Here is a 23,319-nt window from a genome sequence, read left to right as displayed (position 1 = left end):
CGTGAGGACTTATGTATCTAAGAAGGTATAACTATACCTTCTTAGATAAATGTTAAGATCGTCCATTATCCCTACATTGTTTATTTGATAATTGAAGCATTGTAGTGTAGCGATCGCGAACAATTCGCAATCACAGTGAAATTGCGAATGACGTTAACAAGCTTTGCGGATTACATACCTAGTTAGCTAAATAAACTGCCTACGCCTATTAAATGCTTTTAAGATTAAATTACCATTAATCATACCATACCTTGATGTAGGTGTACGTACTTAATTAATGATAAAATTTTCCGATGCCAAGCGTAAAGTGCGTCTGGCTACTGGTAGTATTGCCTATAATGTCTGTAATCTGTTGAGCAAAATTAGTTATTCACTTACCTAATTTATTTTTGTTACGACTTCGTAAACGTAAAGTACTTAATAAGGTTGCTAAAGGTACATACATGCTCTTGAAAACACCGACTCCGAAGTTTTTGTCCATCATCTCATCCGCTAGAAAAGAGCTGAAAATTTCCTAACGGCTGAACGTAAATTTTCCAAACATTCCGGATTAAATTCTCTTTCAAATAAATAAAACTAAATCAAAATCGGTTTAGGAAAACAGCTCCTATCATATGATAGGATCCATATTGTTTTCAATCATGTAGATACGTAAGTAGATAGACACAAATATTGCTAAAAAACTTATTTACTTAGTATAAAACAAAGTTGCTTCTCGTTGTCTGTCTCTATGTACGAGGGCTGCTATTTATGTATCCGGAATAACAAAATTAAACAAACATATATTATTACATATGGTTTTATTGTTTCTCGAAGTATTCTCCGCGATGATCTATGCACTTCTGCATACGATGAAACCAATTTTCAAAGCACTTTTTCCATTCTGATTGAGGTATGTCCAAAACGTGTGTTTTGAACGCATCAACGGCCTCTTCGCGGCTCGAAAAACGTTGACCACGTAATTTATTTTTAATGTTTGGAAATAAATAAAAATCATTGGGTGCCAGGTCGGGGCTGTACGGCGGATGACCCGTCAATTCAATCTTTTGACCCTCCAAAAAATTATTTGTTTCAGCCGACTTGTGGCAGCTAGCATTGTCGTGATGAAGTATGATTCTGCGTAGTGGGTTGTTCTTTCGTATTTTTTCAAAGACTTCTGGCAAACAAATGGTGGTGTACCATTCAGAATTAACCGTCCTACTATTCTCTAGTGGCACTGTAGCTACATGTCCGTTGATACCAAAAAAACAAGCGACCATTTGCTTTAAAGTGCTTCTCGCACGAACAACTTTTGTTGGATTCGGTTCATCTTGAAAGACCCACACCGTTGACTGCTGTTTAGTTTCAGGGTCATAAGCATAGATCCAGGTTTCGTCACCTGTGTAGATATTATAAACAGCTTTTGACGTGCCACGGTTGTATTTTTTTATCATTTTCTTACACCAGTCGACACGAGCCTGTTTTTGATCTACGCTCAAGTTGTGCGGAATCCAACGCGAACAAATTTTTTTAACAATTAAATGTTCGTGTAATATCGCGTGTATACTCGTCATACTAATGCCCAGAGACGCCTCTATCTCGCGGTATGTAACATGACGATCTTGCATTACTAATTGTCGCACAGCATCAATATTTTGTTGTACCACTACCGATTTAGGACGACCCTCCTTAATTTCATCCGTGAGCATAGACCGTCCACGTTGAAATTCCTTAAACCAATAATACACAGTGGTTTTCGATGGTGCTTCATCTCCAAAAGTTAAAATCAGTTGTTCGATGCACTGTTTTTGAGTTAATCCACGCCGAAAATCATAATAAATCATCGCGCGAAAATGTTCGAGTTAAATCCATGGCAATGAAGACAAGCTATTTTCAAAATTGGCGCCAATTGAAAAAAACAAATGACAGGGACATGAAAAATATTTATTCTCTAGCCGAAGAGTTCTATTTTCAAATGTTGTAATTACTTTTTAAATATTCTAGAATTATTGGCCAGTTCCGGATACATAAATAGCAGCCTATCGTAGGTGTGCTTAGATATTTAAAATTAAGTGCGCAACGGATTTTGATACGCGTTTTTTAAAGAGATGATGTTTCAAGGGGAAGATTTATGTGTATCATGTTTTACCTGAGCGAAGCCGGGACGCCGCTACTAAAATATAAATAAATGAAGCACCTGAAAGTAAAAGCTACTTAGGTACATTCTCTAAAGCTATCGTAGGTTAGGGATCTTCATGGCGAAAATGTGCACATCTCTAGAACCCAATATGTCGTATCTTTATTTTGTTTTATATCTATATTTTTTGTGAAAAGTTGCCTGTTCTGAATGTAAATGACTTTGACAAATTTATATTAATAAAAAAGTCCGATTCAATAGGACTCGACAATTACTAAAACTATAATAGGTATCTTTCACTTAGATGAAATTGTTCCCGAGGCGACCGGCTAACGAGAAAGCTTCAAATAATTGAATCGAAACCGAGAAACTTTGATTTCAATACTAACGATGTTGACGATTTTATTTCCGATTAGCTGTCGCCCGCAGCTCCGCCCGCGGTCTATGTTTGACTTCGAGTCATCTTAATAACTATATTCATATTAAATTTCATTAATATTAGTTCAGCGATTTAACTGTGACAATGTTTTTTCATAATAACCTTCACCCCCGTTGCAGCCCATGGGGATTGATTTATTTTTACAAAAGTAGCCTGTTTGACCTCGTATATTTAAATACTTATAATCAATACCAAATTTCATCAAACTCTAGCCGGGGCGGTTTAGCGGGGAAAGCGTGAAAGACAAATATATAATATTACGTGGTATATTAATAATACGTACCTAGTAGGGTGGTTCGCGTTTCGACCGCTGAGATTTTTTCTTTTAACAAAGACAAGAATGAGTTTTATCATATGACTTTACATTAATTCCTCTGCACTGTGTAATGTCAATTTTATGAATGATTGAGTTTGGAATGATTCCTTCCTCAAGAAAATTGACGAATTGTAATGACCGCGCTGCCGCAGCGGTCAAAAGGCTCTGCGAACCAACCACCACAGCAACCTACCTTGCAATAAAATAAAAAAACAGAACATACAACGATAAATTTAGTGAAAACCAACATTTTCCCACACATTTTGCAATGAACAATTATTTCGTTCGCATTTTGAACTCATACAAGCTTAGAATATAGATCAACATTACAGATATAAATATGAATTAAATTTGCCTATGAGCTTCTGATTGATGAAGCCATCCAAGTAGCTCGTTTCTGGCAAGTAAATATTTAGTACCTATCCAATAAAGCGTTTGTAGCCTTGACATTGATACGCAAAGAAAAAGATACATTTATTCCGAACCTGACCCGAAATCCTGACCCGGTCGTTTTTTGTTTACCCAGGGGAATGCTTGTTACGCACTGAATGTGGGACTCCTGGGCCGCTAGTCGGCCCAGCCTACCCACTAAACCCCTGGGGCGTTTTCTGCCGTTATGGGGGACGTCACGGGGTCGCTAGGCATTTCACCGCGACGCCCCCCCGGCCGACCTTTCGACCCCGACCTGGGCGGGCAGCAAGCACAAGTGCTAACCACCCGCCCCTTACGCCACGCGAGCGTGGCGCGGACCATCAAGGCCACTCCGCACACCAGTCAGAAAGCTGACGGGGGGAGCGAGCATCACCGACCGCTGGTCCTGAAGGGACCAGTCATGGGTGCCACAGGGCACCTAAGTCTGCCCCTGCAATTTAAATTTATATAAACGGTAAGTTAATCAATTGACATCCTTTAACTATGATGCGCGATGATAAATAACTAGTACTTAGTTTTATTTTGCAGACTATGTAATAAACAAAGAAACAGTTGTATGGAGATGCGTTAACTATCACAAAAATATTAAATGCAGTGGGTTGTTAACTGTGAAGGTATTGTATCCAATCATTTTTATGACTGACCCGATAGTTGATACTATCGGGTCAGTCAAAAAAAAAGATTGAAAAAAGAAGCGAAAATTCAATTAACCGAGATTTATGGATTTTGTACGTTGTTGGTCAAGTCAAAAATGGAAAGATTACCGTAGGTCACTCCTTAGAAATGTTAATGTAATTTTATATTCGACAAAAAATCTTTACTCTATAAATCATTGATTTGGAGAGAGAAATAATTTAATTATTATTGTTTATTAATAATATTGATTCTGTGATATTTTAATTATTAAATTATTAATGAGGGAAAAGAAATACCGAAGAAATGGTAAGGTGAGGGACAGTTTAGAAATATTAAATTTACATTCAACACTATTTTTTTACATTTTCTAAATGTATCATTAATGATGTGAAAAAACAATTATAAGTATATTGATTATTCAATAATTATGTTGATTCTGTGATATTTTAATTAGGTGTTTCAAATATTAAACTCTGATTTGACACATAAGTTCTTTTTATTAGAAAGGGGAGAGGGAAACCTACCTGCTTCGCAATTTGGGTTATGATAGGAACGACACGTCGGGTCAGGTTAGAACTAGGGTTACGTTTGAAATAAAAACTAATTATTTTTTCATATTCCTAACCTAACCCACGACCGGGTTAGGATTTCGGGTCAGATTCGGAATAATCGATTTTAATTTCCAACTCTGGGTCATTTCCTTCGCCTGTAGAGCAAACCTAAGCTGCTAAATAACTGCTTAAACATCAAAATTCCATGGTAAATTTGCTTCGAACAGCTAACTAATTTACAATCCAATTAATGCCAAGTAAAATATAGAGTAATTTGTCCGCTGAAACCAATTAAGTAAGAGTAATTACACAGAGAAATGGGAAGCCAAAGATATTTGCATCGAGACGGTTACAAATTGTGTCTTTGTCAAAAAGCATGATTTCACACGAATAATTGTATGGTCATAATATGCGCCCCTATTGCCGTGGCTTAAAAGATCCATGCAACTTCACATGCAGTTAACGGTACCCATAAATTAAATACTATCAAATTCGTTTTTAATAAAATATCTATAAATTTTCATTAAATTTATTATTTAAAATAATAGCCATATATAATATATAAAACATATAGCCTTCAGCATACTAAATCCACAGTTCTAGCAAATGCAAGCGTATTTCACGAAAATAACACAAATTGTTATTATTTATTCAAGACTCGCTGCCAGACATGCTTACTATCACAATAAATTCAGTTCTTGGACAGATAGTCTCGGCGGCGACGGCGCCGAAAAAGTGTATGAAAAAAAAAAGATGTAAAAAGTCGACTTTACATGAAAGTGTCATAGTTCCTGTTACACCGCTTGCGGATAAAGTATCTGATAGCCTAATATCTAAATGTAACAGCGAACTGGCCATCACATCTGGCAGATTTATTTAGCAGGTGAGTTTATCTCTCAGATTACAATATGATATTTTATCAGAAAGTTGTGAAACTAGTCCTTAGTGTTTCGTTTATATGTCTCTTCCAAAATTAACACTAAATTCAACCTTGTGAGTACCTAATATGTTGCTAACAGGAGACTGATTCTTATAAATCTTATCTCAAGAAGGCTATATTGGGGAAATCTCATATATCAAGTAATTAGATTATTCTCGCCTCATTTGCTATTACATTAAAGGTGGTGCTCTGCCTACCCTTAAGGAAACACGTATATTATATACCCGCCACCGGTACACTGGTCAAATCTCGCATCTGATATTTTATCTTGGTAGAATATGAGTAATAAAAATGTTTTCTAATAACCACATGTCCTTTATATAAATTCATAGTTTTTTTTACTATACATAAACATATATAATAATATACATCATGATAGACATTAACAGCGACTATATACATAATTTTAACAAAAATGCATGAAGATACTTACAGGATATTTTTTAAATTCTTTACGTAAAAGTTAGGGCCTCAGGGGAAAGGAGAAATCGCGTGTCTGGGGTCTAAGGAATAAAAAGACAATATTTGTCGCGTCAACTCGATTAGGAAAATAGGAAAAACAAATGAGATTTTTTTGAATTTTCAATTATCAAAATGTCACGAATTAAAAATCAATTGGATGGAATACCTCGGATATTTTTTTGTAGTTTAAAATGCGTTGAACGGTAAACAAGTCAAATTATAGAGGCCTTAAACTAGCACGTTTAAAGGGTCGAGGTCACAGGTCGAGGCTGTTCAGTAGTTCTAAGATACCAATACTAAATCACTAAATTGTTTGTGATTAATTCAGCTATTAGTATATTGGGGACACGGCAGCAAATAATTTAGCAGTAATGGTTCTAGCTGGACTGTTATTAAGGTTTTAAAGTATCTATTGTCATATATCTATGAGTCATTAAAACTATAGTTTTAATGACTCATAGTCAAAATATTTTAAGGGCGGTGTAAAAATAATATTTATAGAATAAGAATTTGTAAAAAATGCGTGGAATTACTTAGAGGATGTTTTTTAAATTCTTTACGTAAAAGTTAGTCACATTTAGGTCCAATCGGGGACAAGGAGAAATCGCATACTTCGGGTCTAAGGAATAAAAAGACAACCGGGTATGATTGGACGGATTATAACTGATGGGTAATTAGAAAAAAACCTGGAATGGTTAATCAGTCCATTATTAGGGCCAAGAGAGTCATTGTGTGTTATATTGCACGCAAAAGAAAGAAAAAATGTTTTAAATATTTTTTAGACAGCTAGTTACATTCATGAGAAGCCTTTTCAAATTCCCGTAAGTCTCATGGGAGCGAAGCCCGTGGAGCGCATAGCATTACAGCAGATATGGAATTGGACATGATGAAGCTTTCCGAAGCCTCCAACGAAATTACATGTATACTTATAATAAAACTGTAACTGAACTATGTCTGTACATAGGACATATTTACGAAAAAAAAATTGGACAGGACTATTATTAGGGTCAATAGAAGCCAAAACAATATTTTTTTAGAATTTTGTCTGTCTATCTGTATGTTTGTACTGTACGTTGGTTATGCCACTACCACCAGGTCGTGGTAAAAGCGGCAAACTCAAGAAGTGCTTGCTTAATGTCACTATTAACTGTCTTCATTTATTTACCTTAACATTAGCAGAATTAATCTACAACTACGGCTCTTTTCATTTAAATTCAATTATTTAACTTCTTATGATAAATCTACTTAGTACATAAATTGAACTAACATAGTGAAAATAGAGGTACCATTTAACAACAGGTCAAATAATAATGTAAGTAGGTAATTTTATATTACTACGAATACTTATCTAATCTTACAAACATTATTTGTAGATCTAACTTATCACTTTTGAAATGTTTTTTTAATACTCATCATCGCATACCCACAGACCCACTCCCATTCTAAGAATGCTTTTTGACACTGTAAGCATGTTACATTTAAGTATAAAAAACTGAGAACTGGAATTGTACCTACTTTAGAAGGTACGTAAGTTCTTTGTAATATTCATAACTTAATGCTTTTTATTTACCTCGATTTTAGTGATTGTGACAAACTTCTGAGTGAACTAAACTTTATTTAAGTATTAAATAACTTCAGTCAACTTCAGTCAATCACATTGCAACGATTGCATTCATTTCCTACCCCTATACAAGACAGTGGCATACTGGTATCATATAAATAGACCATCATAATTCATGAATTATTCATGATAAAATATCATCCCCATCTGGTACATAGTTTATAGGTACATCCTGCTGTCTGTCTGTCCCTATAAGTATATGCTTAGATTTTTAAAAGTACGCAACGGATTTTGATGCGGGTTTTTTATAGATAGTTTGATTTCTGATGCTTTTACTCGAGCGAAACCGGGACGGGCCGCTAGTTAACAATATAATACAGTAGTAGGTAGATGACAAGGTCAGAAAATTTTAAAAAATATGTGCTCTATTTAAAATAGAGAGAGTGTAACAATGCCGCTGGTTCATTATACGAAGATTTAAAGTTGGTCCATTTCAAAAAATAATATAAGTATAAAAATAAACTCAACCATTATAAAAAACTTAGATTTTGAAATAACTTTTATCATCGCAATAAATGCAATAATTAAGGTAGCTGTCCAACAAACATAGCTTTTTATTTAGCAAGATATTATCAAACCGTGACGTCACGTAGAGTATTTTTTAATATGCAGCGTTTGGGCGAGTACAAAAATATGTGATTAAATTTTTGTTATATCTTTGAATGTATTGTCATTATCACAGTATTTTTTCCACAGCTGTATCTAATAATATAACGCCTTCGAATAGTCATCAAAATAAAAATTAGTCATCTACCATATTGGATTTGTAAATAGAAAATGAGGTCATTTACATATTCAGAAAAACAGAGTTGGTATTGAATCAGAATTACCTATATCTACTATACTGTATACCGGAGTCTGCTATCTACTTGCAGATTAAGTACCTAATAAATGAAACTCCACTGGGCCCAGTTCCATATTGTAGGCTAAAAGGACACTTGGTACTCTGCTTCCAAAGCGATTGGTATAGATTCCACTCGAGTCCATTAATGTTATGCTGGAATGGCGAAATGTAGATTTGAATGATTAATAAAAATCTTTTTTGAACGTCTAATTAATCATTTATTGCCTTCTAAGCTAGCCTGGGATCAAAGAAATATGGATATGCTATTTAGATGTTAAAAATATTAAAATTACCTAAATCCGGGTAAATAACAAAACCATAAAATTTTGAACAAATTAAATAAATAAATATATTATGGTTTGTCCTCATTTATTTATTTATTATTTATATTTATTAGGACAAAATCACACAGATTGAGCTAACCCCAAAGGAAGTTCGAGACACGTGTTATGGGATACTAACTCAACGATACTATATTTTATAACAAATACATATATAGATAAACATCCAAAACCCATCCAAGAATTCTGTTGTTGTCTAGGTTTTATATCCCTTATGATATGGAAGGATCCTATCTAGGGTGAAAAATTTTACAGTTATGACTATTCTAAAATAAATAAACAAGATAATAATAATAGATACACAGACGCAGCGGAACCTTGTGATAAAAAGTCAAATATTTCGTGAAAAATGTAGATAAAGCTGCCATCGCCGCGCGTCATCGTCGGTAGGAAATGTTGCAAATCCGATCCATGCATACCACTTTACTCGAAATCCAATAAATGAGGTTTTATTGAATATAAGGGTGAAAAAGGCAGTTAGTCATGCGGAGACGCTGCCATCTTTAGATGCTGACTTTGGAGACGATAATGAGGATGTAAATTGGTGTGTGCCGGGGTGTGAGGCGAGGGGTGGCCCGGGCCGCCCAACCTGTGGCGTATCTGTTGCGCCGGGCGCGGACGGCGCGATGCCAGTCGTCGGCCGCCGTCTCCCGCCGCCGACGTTGCGACGCTCGACGCCTGAGTTTTCCGCTCGAGAGCACGTGTCACTTCCCCGCTTTTCCGTGAAATCCGACGCGCGCTTTGTTTTATCACATTTTTGTTTTTATTTTGCAATATTTGGGTTTTATTCAAAGTGCATTTGTGAAAGATATTTGTACATACGTAACAATTGGATTTTAACGGTATGAGGTTTTTATTTAACTATAAAAATATTAAAATGTATTGATTTAGACAAAAAGTCTAGTATAATTGCATATTGTAAGCTGAATGTACAACACAGATATTTCTACACAATAAAACGGTAATAAGTGGATGAAAACAAATGTACCTACATTTTTTTATTGATATTCAGTACGACTCACAAGCAAGCAAACCGTAAAATACTGACACACGTACGTGATATGGAGAAAAAATATTATAAATTAAGCGCCTAGATCATCTGATATTCGGGATTTTGGGGCTCTGTATTATGAAGGTATAGCTCCTATATAATTTAGGTGAGATTCCGTTCGGATTTGTGCTAATAACTTCGGATACGAATGGTATATGCGTGACAAAGCCTATAATGGATCTGCCGCAAATGTGCATTTCGCAAAATGAGCTCTTGTCGCAGAATGAGCACTTCACAAAATGTCAATTTCTTAGATCTCAAAAAGAGATTCATATGCGAAATGCACATTTTGCGTCAGACCCTCAACGATTAAATTGAAATACTTACTTACCTATAATTACATAAACACAATTTTTAATACAGATTTATACATTTATAAATTGTAATGACATGTAAACTTCAACATTGTAGTAGGTCTGTCCTCTATTTTCGCGTACACAATAGGAGACCCTTCCGCTAGGAGCCTCGGGCATCCGTCATTATGCCTATGCCTACATTGATCTTCCCTCGAGCTTTTCATACTCATTGTGTGATCTTGTAACATAATAGTTAACAAACTTCAAATATTTTCAAAGGCTGATATTAATATCTGTATTACTTATCTTTACTAGATACTCGTACGTAGATTAAATTCCACCTCCACATATTTTTATGTTCATTATTTCTGCAGAATGTTTAGAAATAACGTTATATTTTCATGATGATTTCTTTAGCGTATACTTAGAAAATGCGTAGGCTACTTGCAAGCAATTGATTATAGATAAAATGATTCACTAAAAAAGATACATACATTTTATCTTTAATAGGTACACCACACCTAAAAATTACATTTCGTATAGAGAGCAAACTCCGCGATGCAAAGCGGTTTTGAATAAGTATTTAATTTTAAATTAATTCATACATATCTAGATTTGAAATATGAGAATTAATTCATAGGTTCTTAATTCATAATAGTGATCCAAGGTCTCCATCAAAATCACAGCGTCACAACAGCGAATGACCCGCGACCAATCCTAATGATTTATGCCTTAACTTATCACAAACACTCGCTTATCACATCACATCGGATAAAGGAATCAATACGCGTCAATGCATAGGTGTTACTGTCCTCCAAAAGATATAACAGAATTATTAATTGTACACCTTTTATTTTTATTTTATTCATGACTCATTTTTATTAAAAATAACTTTTAAGGGTTATCGAGACTTGTGAAGTGTTAATATGTAAATGTGATTTTGGAGACGATACGTGAAAAGTAATAATAATAGTTGATGTGAGTGCAGTGCAGAATATTGGTGTTTGAGCGCCGATGGCCGCCAGAGCCCGGCGCTAGATCGATCCCGCAGCCGGCTCGCCGGCGCGCCTCTTGTCCGTAAGTGCACCACATTGCATGCATGCAATCTCCTCATAAATCCATTTCATTTACGAACAGTGATTTTCTCATTTCGACTACGTGAATCACTTTAATTGAAATGATGGCCTGCCATATTGTAACTCAATACAAGCCACGAACGCGCATTGATGAAGTGATTAACGTGAAATTGATTTGATGTTTCATTTTGTAAATGGTTTTGATACGGAACAGAATTTTAATTGCGTAATATCTATTTAGGTATGTTTTAAATTCCTATTATGAAAATACTGCTAATTCATTTATTAAAAATACGAATAATAAAACAAAATAAAACATAAATAATTGTTAAAGTTAATCAAAAATGCCACCCCGAATTGTACCCGGTTCAAAAGTACCCATAACGCTAGCTGCGTTTCCTCGTTGGATAGCGATTGATAGCCTTTGAACCAAGTACCATCCGGAGCGGTAGTCAATTATGAAATGTTTAACAAAAATAGGAATAGTATTTTATAATATAAATTAATATGATGACATCCCTTTTTGGGCAATTTTCACTCGAAAATCGTGTTCGAAGAAAATTATAAACACTTTCATGAAAGTGAATTATTATAAATTCATTCGCGTTCCGTGCATTTCAATTTAACAAAAGAGCCTGCCTTTTGTTAAATTAAATCGCACGTTCGGATATACGATTAACATTGAACATATTTTATTTACTTTATATGGTTACGAGCCATAACTAAATGTATTGGTATTGTACAATTGGAATTGAAAAATAAACTCTTTCCTTCAAAATATTATGAAGATGCAAGCAGAAGAGCTCTAAATATTTTATACATATTTTCTGAGTAACAATATTAAGGACATCTTTATAATATTCACTAAATATTATATATACTAGCGACCCATCCAGGTTTTACTCGGGTAAAAAATTATACACTCAAAACCTTCCTCAGGTTCAATCTCACTATCTATTGGTGAATACAACATGAAAATCGCGAACAATAGATAAGGATTATTTCTTTGCTTCTTTTTACATGACAAGTAAAAACATTTCAATAAAACATGCCAATGTTCCCAAGTTCCTACTTAGAAACATGGCATGTTTTATTTCACCAATTTTTTAGAAGACACCCTTAATAAAAAATCTTTTGTGTCTACATTTTGTATTATAATATAGTCGCGAAGCAACATCATTTTGAAATATACAACATTGATGAAAAACTTGTAAGTTATATGTAATCTTGACAAAATAAAAAATCTCGATCAATAAATCTTTGAAAAAATACCGCAAGTCAAATCGATTACTCAGGCTGGTGAATAAAGAGCTTATTATTCTTTCCCATTTACAGCCGTGGATGACTGCCAACGCACCAACAACGACTTCTGTTTCTTTTTAAACTGCGCCTATCATAAATTAAGTCAGTATGTTTGTGTGTTAGGAACCTCAGTGATTACGAATACAAAAATACTTTCACCAAAATACCGCAATCATAAAATAGCATGAAAACTCGTTATTTACGTAAAACTACAGCTCGGGAAATATTTACGGAAGCTTATGCTGTACCGACATCAAATACACTCGAGAGCGCTATAGCTGGAGCTGTGTTGTGGCCAGAGGCGGTTATCACGATCACCCGGAGTATAACACGATGTAGTGTGCACGGAACACTGTTTCTGCTACTTTCCAGACACAATAACGAAACTAAACCATTACCTTCCTACTTATAGCGACGAAGATGCACTTTCAAACGATCATAATGTACATCATGTAATGGCGTATCGCACTTTTGTTCGATGAGTTGAAATGGTATGTATTATGAAGTTAGTTTCGTAACATTTATTTTGTATTATATCTGAGCCATTTTGTTAACGAAAAATTATGTCTTCGATTATGCACTCTAAAAGAATCATAGTGTAAAATCTCATTAATATAATTAGGTCCTAGTAATATTCAGCCTTTTGGTTTCACAGATTTCGAATGATTTTTTCCATAATAGAACTTCAGATCAATACCATAAGCAGGCGGATTGTCATTTCCTTTAAGAGGAAGGCGGGCATATGTCAATGTTTTCCTTCTAGCTTCCGTTCTTATTTTATTCCCCCGCAAATGAAATGGTCTCAAAACGAAGCTATCGATATAAATTAAAACATTTGTGTCTTTTAATTATTTCTTAGAGCCATCTCCATCATAGCTAACCAAACCCAGCCTTCAACCAACCTTGAAAATTGGTCAGTGTGTGAGAATGTCGGATAATGCCATTCATTTCAACGAAATTTAGGAAAAGGCCCTGCCCAGTGGGAATTATATGGGTTTTATATTTGATGTACTCTATAAAGTCTGTCCTTTAGGCGAGCATCCATAAATCAAACGTGATCGCTAACGCCATCCCGTCCTTAAAATAACACATACTTAACGTTTAAAAAGTGAGTGAAGTGATATCTTATCGCAAAGATAACGACACGAAAAAGTTCAATTTAAAATTAATACATAATAGAGGGTTAATTATTTTTAAAATTAACCTATGTTTCTTATGCGTTTTTACCACACGATAGTTCGCTGTGCTCATATAAAATGTATACTATTGCGTATTGCCATTGCCAGTACGTGCTACGAAACCTCTACATGTATAATAAGCTACGGCTACGGGCTACGAGCTCAGCTACGACGCTTTTATTTCGTAGGCGTATTGACCTCCTCTTTCAAAAAATGCGGTTTTAAAATTATATTAACTGAATTTGTGTTTAACATGTTATACTTAATTAATTATCTCTCTATTGAAATTCTGATTTATTGGATATATAAGTGACTAATTATCTATATTTACGTGGAAATATTAATTTTAAGTAGGTACTTAAAATTAATATTTCCACGTAAATATTCACATAAACCTTATCGTGTTCTATCGAGACCTACTTCACGGAACCCGTAACACACACATTACAGATATCGAGATAAATTTCCCGACTTTTGACATTAAACGGCAATCAGTGTGTGGTACGATCACTGTGGCTATTGTTGGCATGAAGCCACTACTCGAACAATCGCGCAAAATATTCTAGGATTACGTTACTTTGTCGGAGAAATACCCACCATACTGTAGTGAACTATATTACGAGATCTTGAGATCTGATATTGTTTATTGGATATCTTGTGTTTTGACGTGCAATCTAGCGCACTATGCTGAGTTTAGAGAGAGTTGTCTTGCTAGTCTATATGAAATAGTTTATTTATCAATGGCGATACAATTACTTACTTGTAAAAACTCTTACTAATCCCCCAGGAAGTATATTTATTTAGCGAGCACCTGGGTTTGTTCAATGTGTCTAGTAGACTAGGTACAAAATTACCTTTCTTTAAATTACCAAATATTTTACTTACAACCATGAACCAAACTGAAATATAAACCCACATAGATAATCTCCTCTACTATTACTGGACAATCAGATGCCTAATGATTACATTATAATAACACACATGTAGGTACAGGACCTATATACTATTTACATGAATTACTTATATTAAAGGTGCGAGGCACAAGTGCGACTAATCGTAGAATCGATTATATTCAATTCGAATGCTAGCGCACATTATTCGGTTATAATATAATATTCCTATTGTATGATGTAGAACACTGGGAAGCATTATGGATTCTATGAATCACTTTACAACGGAACCTCAGCTCAAATTTATATAACGACGATGAAGGAGACCATTTTTATATGCCTATATAAGAATTTTCTTATAAATCTAAACTTCTTAATGAAGTAAAAGAGAGAAGTTACTTCTCAATTTGGCGAATTTTTGTAACTATATGTCAATTTCATGGGTCAAATTACGCTCAAGCATCCATGTATCAAGTTCTTACACCCGTGGGTATAACAGTACTTAAACTGTAGTTTGTGTAAGAAGAGAAGGCAACCCTTCCTTTGTTGAAATTTAATTAGAACAGTATTTCAAGCATATTATAGACCTAAATGGTGAGATCTGTTAAATGGGCTCTTGCTTTATTTTGAGAGACGAATAGATGCTGAGACATTTTCCGGGATTTGACGCCATTTTCTACCATTATTTTCTAGTTGAATGGTTTTAAAATAAGAATATAGTGTAGAAAGCTACTTTTGTGTGATATATAAGGTACTTTAAATCCCATACGAGCGTAACTCTGGGTACAATAATAAATAAATGTATTAGGACTAATCACACAGATAATGGAATATTAGTTTTTAAAAAACATTTCTACATTTCCATTTCTAGATTTATAATCTTGACTTGCTCATAATTTATATTCGAAATGCAATGACTCAAAGTCAGTGCCAAGTTGTATTCTGCCATGTGAGTAATACTTGTATTATTAAAAGTGTCAAAGAAGGCGAGTGGATTGGTCGAAATTCTTTCATATGTAAATTATGACACGATCGTTTAAAGTAAAAATTCATCTGGGTTATTTTTAAAGATAATATTTAACTTAGCGGATGAATACTGAATGTACGAGTACTCAAAAAAAGTTAGACTATAATAGGATTTTATAGAAATACATGGCTTATTTACCTACCTAAAGTAGGCACTTTACATTTTTCTTTCCATTGAAATTTAAACCGAAGAACATGCGTAAAGCGATAGATAGATATAGATGAAGCGAGTAAGATTTGGCAGGATTGTGGCAAGTTGCCTAGGTTCTGCTTCGTGGGGGTACCCATGGGAAACATGCATTACAATATGTGGGTATGTTTAAATTTGCAATTATTTTGGCAAATATTTGAACATAAAATAATGTGATTCTCTATTATCTTTATCAACATATCAAAACGAGAATAAGGTTATACAAACTCACCCGGGGGCGATTACCTATTCTTTGAGGTAAGTAGGTCATGGTGGCCCAAAATTGCTGGAATATTTTTCTCTGAAAAAGAGTAACAACTTGCAGCCGAAAGTTTAAGCGTTAAAGCGACACTCGGCGCATTGCTACGCTGTTTCCGTTTATGACAAATACAACATTCTGTTAACTTTATATTCAGTTTTAGTTTAAGCACACTCAGCGTTGCTTATGCTTTGGAATAGTTATTTTTGCTTAAAAGTGATGGAAATTAAAATGAAGGTACCCAAGTAATTACAACGCTCTGGAGCATCGTGTCTACCTACAACAAATTACTGAAGTCCTTCAGTCTGTCATCTTACATCTTCACCTATGTTACATCTACTAACAAGAGACATAACAAATTTAAGTAATGGTCCAGTACTATATTTGAAAAAAAAAAACTTTTTACTTTTAAAACAATTGTGTATATCGTTAATTAGTATACTTTTCAAAATTTGAAAATACTCACGTGATGACCGATCCGCCCCTGATACATAGAGTTATTGCCCGCGGCTTACTTCTAACTACACATGTGCAAAATTTGAAGATGATTGGCTGAGGAGATAAACCATGAAGAGATAACAACTTACTTTCGCTGTTATACTAAGTTAAGGATAGTATAGGAGGAGAAATCACGCTTTAATCATCTAAAAAAAGACAAATCACTATTAATATTATTGTAATACTGATGGACTAGGTTAATTAAGTAGTTGCCAATAGCATGTTAATCTTCTCCGGGAACGATTGGAATCTACCCTGAAGTTACACACGTCGGCACAGAGCAAATAGAGGGAATCCTTTATTGTATTAATCTGTCTGCTAAAATAGATAATCTTATTATATGTCATAAAGTTACATATTTACTCAAAAACTACTAAACGGATTTTGATCAAATTTGGTACACGATTAGAATAACTTAGATTATACTCAGATATATTGACTCAGAAAATCGAAAAGTACGCCATTTTATCTAAACAACGTCGTGCAGGTTGAAGTCAACATTAAAGTTGACTGGTGCAACCCAATCTTAGGTATTAAATATTATATTATATATACAAATTCTGTCGACACGACATTATTTGAAGCACGTGGCCAATTTTCGCAAAGAATATTTATATCAGACGAAATGTTTGAAACAAAAATAGTTATTATAGTAACTATTTTTGTTTCATCATCTATTTTTATACAGCAACCGGGAGAGCTGGATACATTTAGTTTATAAACGTACTGTTCACTCTTGGGCAAATTTTTATTGCTCCCGAAAAGTAAGCCAATTAACGGGAGGCGAGGCAAGCTTGCATTGTTTTCAGACATTGGTGCCGTGCCAAGCCACGCACCCCGCGAATCCTAATTAATATAATTATGGGTTAACCGCAAAGATATTATATTACGTAACATATTGCATATAATGTGTTTATAAATAACAAGCAGAATTAATGAGGTAAAGAATCCCTACATATTTTAGATATTTTTTCTGTAATATCTAAGTTTCTTAGTTTACTAAAAATATTATTCTGAAAATACTATATTATTACATAATAATGTACAAAATTTATATCAAAGTGACCTAACACTAAGTAAATACGAAATTATTTTTCCGTATATGTAATAAACAGTTAGCATTAATACATGAGTGTAGAACTATTTAAAGATGCTTCGGCCATCAATGAAAGAATTCGCAAACAAAATAATGGAAGTGCTTCGTACAGTGAGAAAATGTTTGGACACATAATTTAGTAAAACTAATGAGAGCGCACGAACATATCATACGCAGCTTAAAACAGTATACTAATTTCATTTGCACTAAAAAGATTTGGTTAAATATTAATTACACAATCTACTACGTTGGTACAAACACACAAACCATCCTTCATTGCAATTAAATTACAAAGATTTATGAAGAACAAGATTTTGAAATTAAAAGATGAGGAAATACTTTTTTCATTCATTATTTCAGCCTCTTTGTGCCCACTGCTGCCTCTCTTCGCGTACGCCAATTGGCGTTAACCTCCTCTGTCGTGTGCCTCTCTCATCCATGTACAACCGGCGACTTTCATTATATCGTCTGCCAGGTGCCAGGTGATTTTTTTCATTACAAGAGGTAAATACCGTAAGGGTTCCACAATCGAAAGACAAATGTTGATGCAACTGAGGTGTTTGATGACAAGACTTCGAGCTCGGTCCGGCATTAGGATTTAAACTGTTTTTGCATAACGTTAAAAGAGATGAGTACAAAAAATTGAACAAATAAACTTATCTTCGGCGTGTAAGAAGTCATTTGGTCATCTCAAGGCTAGTGGGCGGATGTTGATCAGCTGTCGGCGTTCAATGACGTCAACCACACTGCTTCCTCTGCTCACGAACTAGAGGACATCCGCTAATCCATTCATATCGAAAGTTATTATTATTTAACTACATTTTGCCCGCGCCTTCGCCAACTTTCAATTCGTGCATGCGCTCATAACTTCTCAATGCTTGAGTTCTAAGAAATATATCGCAATGAAACCTACTTACAAGATTTTAAGTTATGCCATCCGCTAAACAAATGAGAAAATCGCATCAAATTCCATCCATTTTTAAGTTTTGCGCGAAAAAACATAGCTCACTTACAGTTTTGTTATATGTATAAATTTTACAAAAAAATCTGTTCTCTGGTAGATGTTTTATTATGATACATAGTAGATATGAAATAGAACGGACCGAAAAGAGCAAAGTACGAGTATCATCAGATTAGCGTAGTATTCTTTTTAGTTTTCCTTATATTTAAGTTATATGCTCTTGTCGATATGTTATAACTAATATAGATGAATATTAAGATTTTCTTACCTAGCTTAAGCCTAGGTATAATACGCATTTTCTATTAGTATTACACTGTAAATGTAATTTAATTATGTAGTTGATAACTAGCTCTCAAATTAATGTTAATCCACTTAGATAATCCGCAGAGTTTGAAATTCGAAGTGTTTATACAAAACTTCTTTGCGAATACTTGTGAAAACTCTTGGCTAATCATAAAATAGTTCGCACTAATTATTCATTGGTTAATACCATGGATTAAAACTGTGCTGGGGTTGAGATATTTTTAGCTTGCCTTTGTTTCACGCTGCGTTAAACTGAATGCTTGCACTGAAGTAGAGAACTACAATATAAGGAGAGACTGCTAATATAGGTTAATTGCTTATTCCCGTAGTATCAGACGTGCCATCGAACAGTGGTGGTACTATTGACGCACTTTTACATCACCAAATGAAATTATAAGGCTAAAGTCGACCTTTAAGTTTTTACTTTTAAAGGTATGCCTACTCCGAAAGTAACAAAGAAGTGCTAATATATAAATACTTACTACATGATTAAGAAAGTTAAACGAAGTTGATGTATTTTAGAAAAGGGTGCACTTTTTCTTAAGAGTCTTCTGGCAGATTAGATGAGACAAGCTAAACATTAGGTAGCTGGATGCGGCTTCCAGAAAATGAAATTATAATTTTAATATGTAAATAAGAGTTAGGTTAAAATGACAACTAGGAATGCCGACGACCGTGTGAAGGGGAGACAAAGGGGAAAAAGTAGGAAAACTTGGGCTCCAACGCTCAACGGCTGCGTAAGGAAACGGGACGATGCTCAAATGAGAGAGAGAGAGTTTAGTTAAAATGTTTGTTAGAATTCTACTAGGCTTTACCTATTATTTTTTTATCAGTAACAGTTCTACGATTCACTTGCATTATCTATGGAGCGTAGTAACTATCACGAAACGCCCAGTTGGATAATGGCCAACAAGTCAGTGACATTTACTTTAATTGTACGAGTATAGTGTCGTTCATTATTCATCCCACATCATATCTGTTTATTAGTTTATTCACCTGTCTGTAACCTAAAAATATCAATCCAATCGTGTAAATTTTTCCCTGTTGTAACTAACGTACTATGCATATAGCATCGACATGTTAGTTTCGTCAACTATACAATACATAGAATAAAATTGTAAGTGGGGTATGTCTGCACATAGGTGATATTAAATAAAAGTAATTATGGGAGTAATAGAAGGGGAAACCTTTTTTTTTTTTAATTTTTGTTATTCTGTATGTTTGTTCGCGGATCACGCAAAAGTTACTGGCATTAATTTGCTGCGCTTTTTATAATTGTGGCAAAAGGTCTAGGTTTCGTCGCGATACGATGCTTGGATCCCAAGATATCGATAATAATAGGTTATGAGCGGATACACGAATTAAACGCGGACGAAGCTGCGGGCAAAAACTAATCGATAAAATAAAAACCAATACTTAAAGTGAAAAAAAAGACTAGCGATCCCATTGTTTACAAATAAATTGGAATGATTTCCGATGGTAATAAATTTGTTCTGGTAAACCATAATATGTCTACTGTTTTTAGCTTAAAACAGATGCTGTGTTGTTCCAGTTTGTTAAAAATAGGTAATTCTCGTCATAGGTGTTTGCTGTTATTAGATATATTGAGGTTATTTGGTATAAAACATATATTTGATATTTTCATTTAATTTCAAATTTGTCTTTCTTGTTTGTAAAAGCAATATTTCTTTTTGGTTTCAATTCTTAATTGTTTTAAATTAGACTCCAACAATGAATCTACGTAAACAATGTACGTAGGTACGCCGAATAAATAAATTTAATTGTCTAATATCAACTCAAATTGTTCCATAAATAATATGATTTTTGCGACTATAAAACTTTTTTATCGGGAACGAGGCGATCATTGTACCTACTAGATATTTAAAATATGATCTAATTAAAATATTTTACTGATCGACCATAATTAACCATATTTCAAATAATCATAATTTAAATTAAGGTACTTACTTTTCTCTTTCAAGACACAATCATATCTATTTGAAATATTTACAGAAAAGGTACCCCATTAGGCCGACTCATGAACTTGTCATTTTATGCAGCATTCGCAGTATTTTTCAGAGATTTTCTTTTTAGCCATGATACTTAAAATTCTTTAATGAATCCAATTGATTTTTTGAATTAAAAAATAAGTACTAAATACTGTAACTGTGGGGGTGGGGTGTAAAATATTTTACAAAATCTCCCGAAATCAAAGTAATTGACAATTATCATAGCGTGGCTGATCTTGGTGGTTCACTACGTGGATGAAACACACAACGACTTTCTTAGCACTATTAATGGAGTGAACATGATTTAAAGCATAATAATGCAATAATATTTACGGACACCACACATTTCTCAGAACTTTGAATGTAAACATTTTTTTATTAGCAGTCCCACTGTTGGGCCTATAATTTGCCATTCAACCACAATTCCATTACGCGCACATGGTATTGTACTGTGTAAACATACATTGATGTAAATAACAGACTAATATTATATACTAAAGCTCCATAAGTATGTTTGTGCACATCAATTTTATATGTGTCATATACTTATTGATAACAGAGTTTACTCTAGGATTTTATCTAAATTACTAGATTAGAGATTACACCATTCCACACAAAGGACGTCAAAACACGTCGACGTATTAGTTTATTCATTGGACTTGTCATTAGTTGGTGCGAGAACGTAAGACATAAAACTACACTTTAAGGTTCAGTTTCATCAGTCAATTTTGACGTTTTAATCTGTGTAGAAAAATGCTAAGCAATCCATTTTACCAAAACGAGCGCCGCGGCAAGTTAACGTGAACCGTCAAAGTTGAGTGGTACAAACCACCCTCATAAATAAATTATATTGCCACAATAAATGCATATTATGCATATTGTATGAGCCAAGCATAAATAATAAAATAAAAAATTAAACAATACACGACCACACAAGCAACGATACATCCGAACCCTGTCCCCCACTTCCACCAAAATGTATCCAATGATCACTCAATGTTACTATGGGCGTGTGTCCTGGAGTCCTAAAACACAGGATTTTCCTAGCTTAGGCTCCAGTCCACCCTCTTATTTATTAAATACAACTGATGTAATTTAATGTAATTAAAAAATGTAATGAATTATAGTGGAAATAAACAATTTTTTCTTTCTTTTTTTCTTTCTTCTTTAATAAAATTTATATTTCAAAAATAAATTGTTTTAGTACAATTACCTAACTGAATAAAAGAGCTGGTCCTGATCGCTAATGGGAGCAATAAAATTAATGGAAGGGATGTTAGCCCACGGGACAATTTAACAGTTATTTAAAATGTTTATTTATTAAACCCGAAGTTAAACTAGTAACGGACTTTTGTGACACTGTTTATTAGTAGCATAACTTTAATGACTGTATATAGTTGTTTAGGTAAGCATTTACGAGATTCAAAAGGTTCTGATTTAAATATATTTCTTTTACCTATGGTTCTGCTAGTGATGATGTCGTATTGGTGTAGTATACACACTAATATCGTTTGTTGCAGGTGGACAAACCAGATATCGCTCGCCTTCTGAAATCTCCTCCTTTAGCACTAATTTTTTGCTTAAGCAATTAATTATCTAAAATCCTGAAAGTCTTGTCTGAATATTTAAAAAACATGCACCTCTCTTCTCGGCTTTACAAATAAGTATGAATTATACGATAAGTACCGACTTACACCAAAAATGATATAACAATCAACTGGCCTTTTAGAACACAAAAGGTAATCTGTGCTGCAAGTGAATCCTAATTAATATTACAAATGCGAAGGCAAGTTTGTTTGTTTGTTACCTCTTCACGGTTTATCTACTGAACCAATCTTCTTGAAATTTTACATATACATAGTTTAAAGCATGGAGAAGGACATAGGGTACCTTTCATCTCGGAAAAATAACTAATCCCGTGGAAAATTTACGTAGGCGAAGTCGTGGGCAAAAGTTAGTAGTTAATAAAGTTTATACACCGTCCATTAGTCAGGCGGATTTTCTTTATCTTTGTCATTTTCGAGCCAGTTCACTGAAATCCCCACTCGAGGATGAACACCATGATTAGTCTGCACATAAAAATCGACTTTTACGAAGTTAAGCCCGAAAATTGTTAAGAATTCTTGATCGAACTATCTTTTGCTGTTAGAAATGGGATTAGGTACGATATGTAGGTACAGATGATTAGCTATTTTCTAAATCGATTAGCTCTCTGCTGCTATATACTTAGCCAAAATAGAGTAAGCATACTTAGATAATATATACAGCCAACCGCATATCAAGTTATTTGTTGTGTATTTGTTATTTTTGCCTTTATACCGCGCTAATAAGGGCGAATGTACAACTAATTTAGGTTGGTATTGACCATACATTGGTAATACTCGTGTGCCGAATAAAATTTAATTTCACCAAGGTAACATAAAAATCACACCAGCCCTGCGCTATCTTTAGCAGTTAAGTGAACCCTTTTCATTCAGTAATTATGG

At 34.2% G+C, this 23,319-nt stretch overlaps 1 protein-coding gene across 9 annotated transcripts in view; it reads left to right on the top strand.

The window, feature by feature from the left end:
• The first annotated feature begins 9,311 nt into the window (after nt 1-9,311).
• The window catches only part of Elk (Eag-like K[+] channel), a 54,442-nt gene continuing 40,434 nt past the window's right edge, over nt 9,312-23,319 (top strand). For 5 of the 9 annotated variants that reach the window (XM_053769556.2, XM_053769554.2, XM_053769553.2 and 2 more), the window contains exons 1-2: nt 9,312-9,540; nt 10,945-11,122. The gene's annotated coding sequence lies outside the window, so the exon portion shown is untranslated. Of the gene's footprint in view, nt 9,541-10,688; nt 11,123-23,319 lie in introns of those variants that run through there. The other 4 variants (XM_053769555.2, XM_053769547.2, XM_053769549.2 and 1 more) reach the window with 3 other exon arrangements.

Source organism: Plodia interpunctella, chromosome 3 (assembly GCF_027563975.2).
Source record: "Plodia interpunctella isolate USDA-ARS_2022_Savannah chromosome 3, ilPloInte3.2, whole genome shotgun sequence".
Classification (NCBI taxonomy): domain Eukaryota; kingdom Metazoa; phylum Arthropoda; class Insecta; order Lepidoptera; family Pyralidae; genus Plodia; species Plodia interpunctella.
The sequence above is the reverse complement of the archived record's forward strand: the minus strand, read 5'-3'. Positions and strand labels throughout refer to the sequence as shown.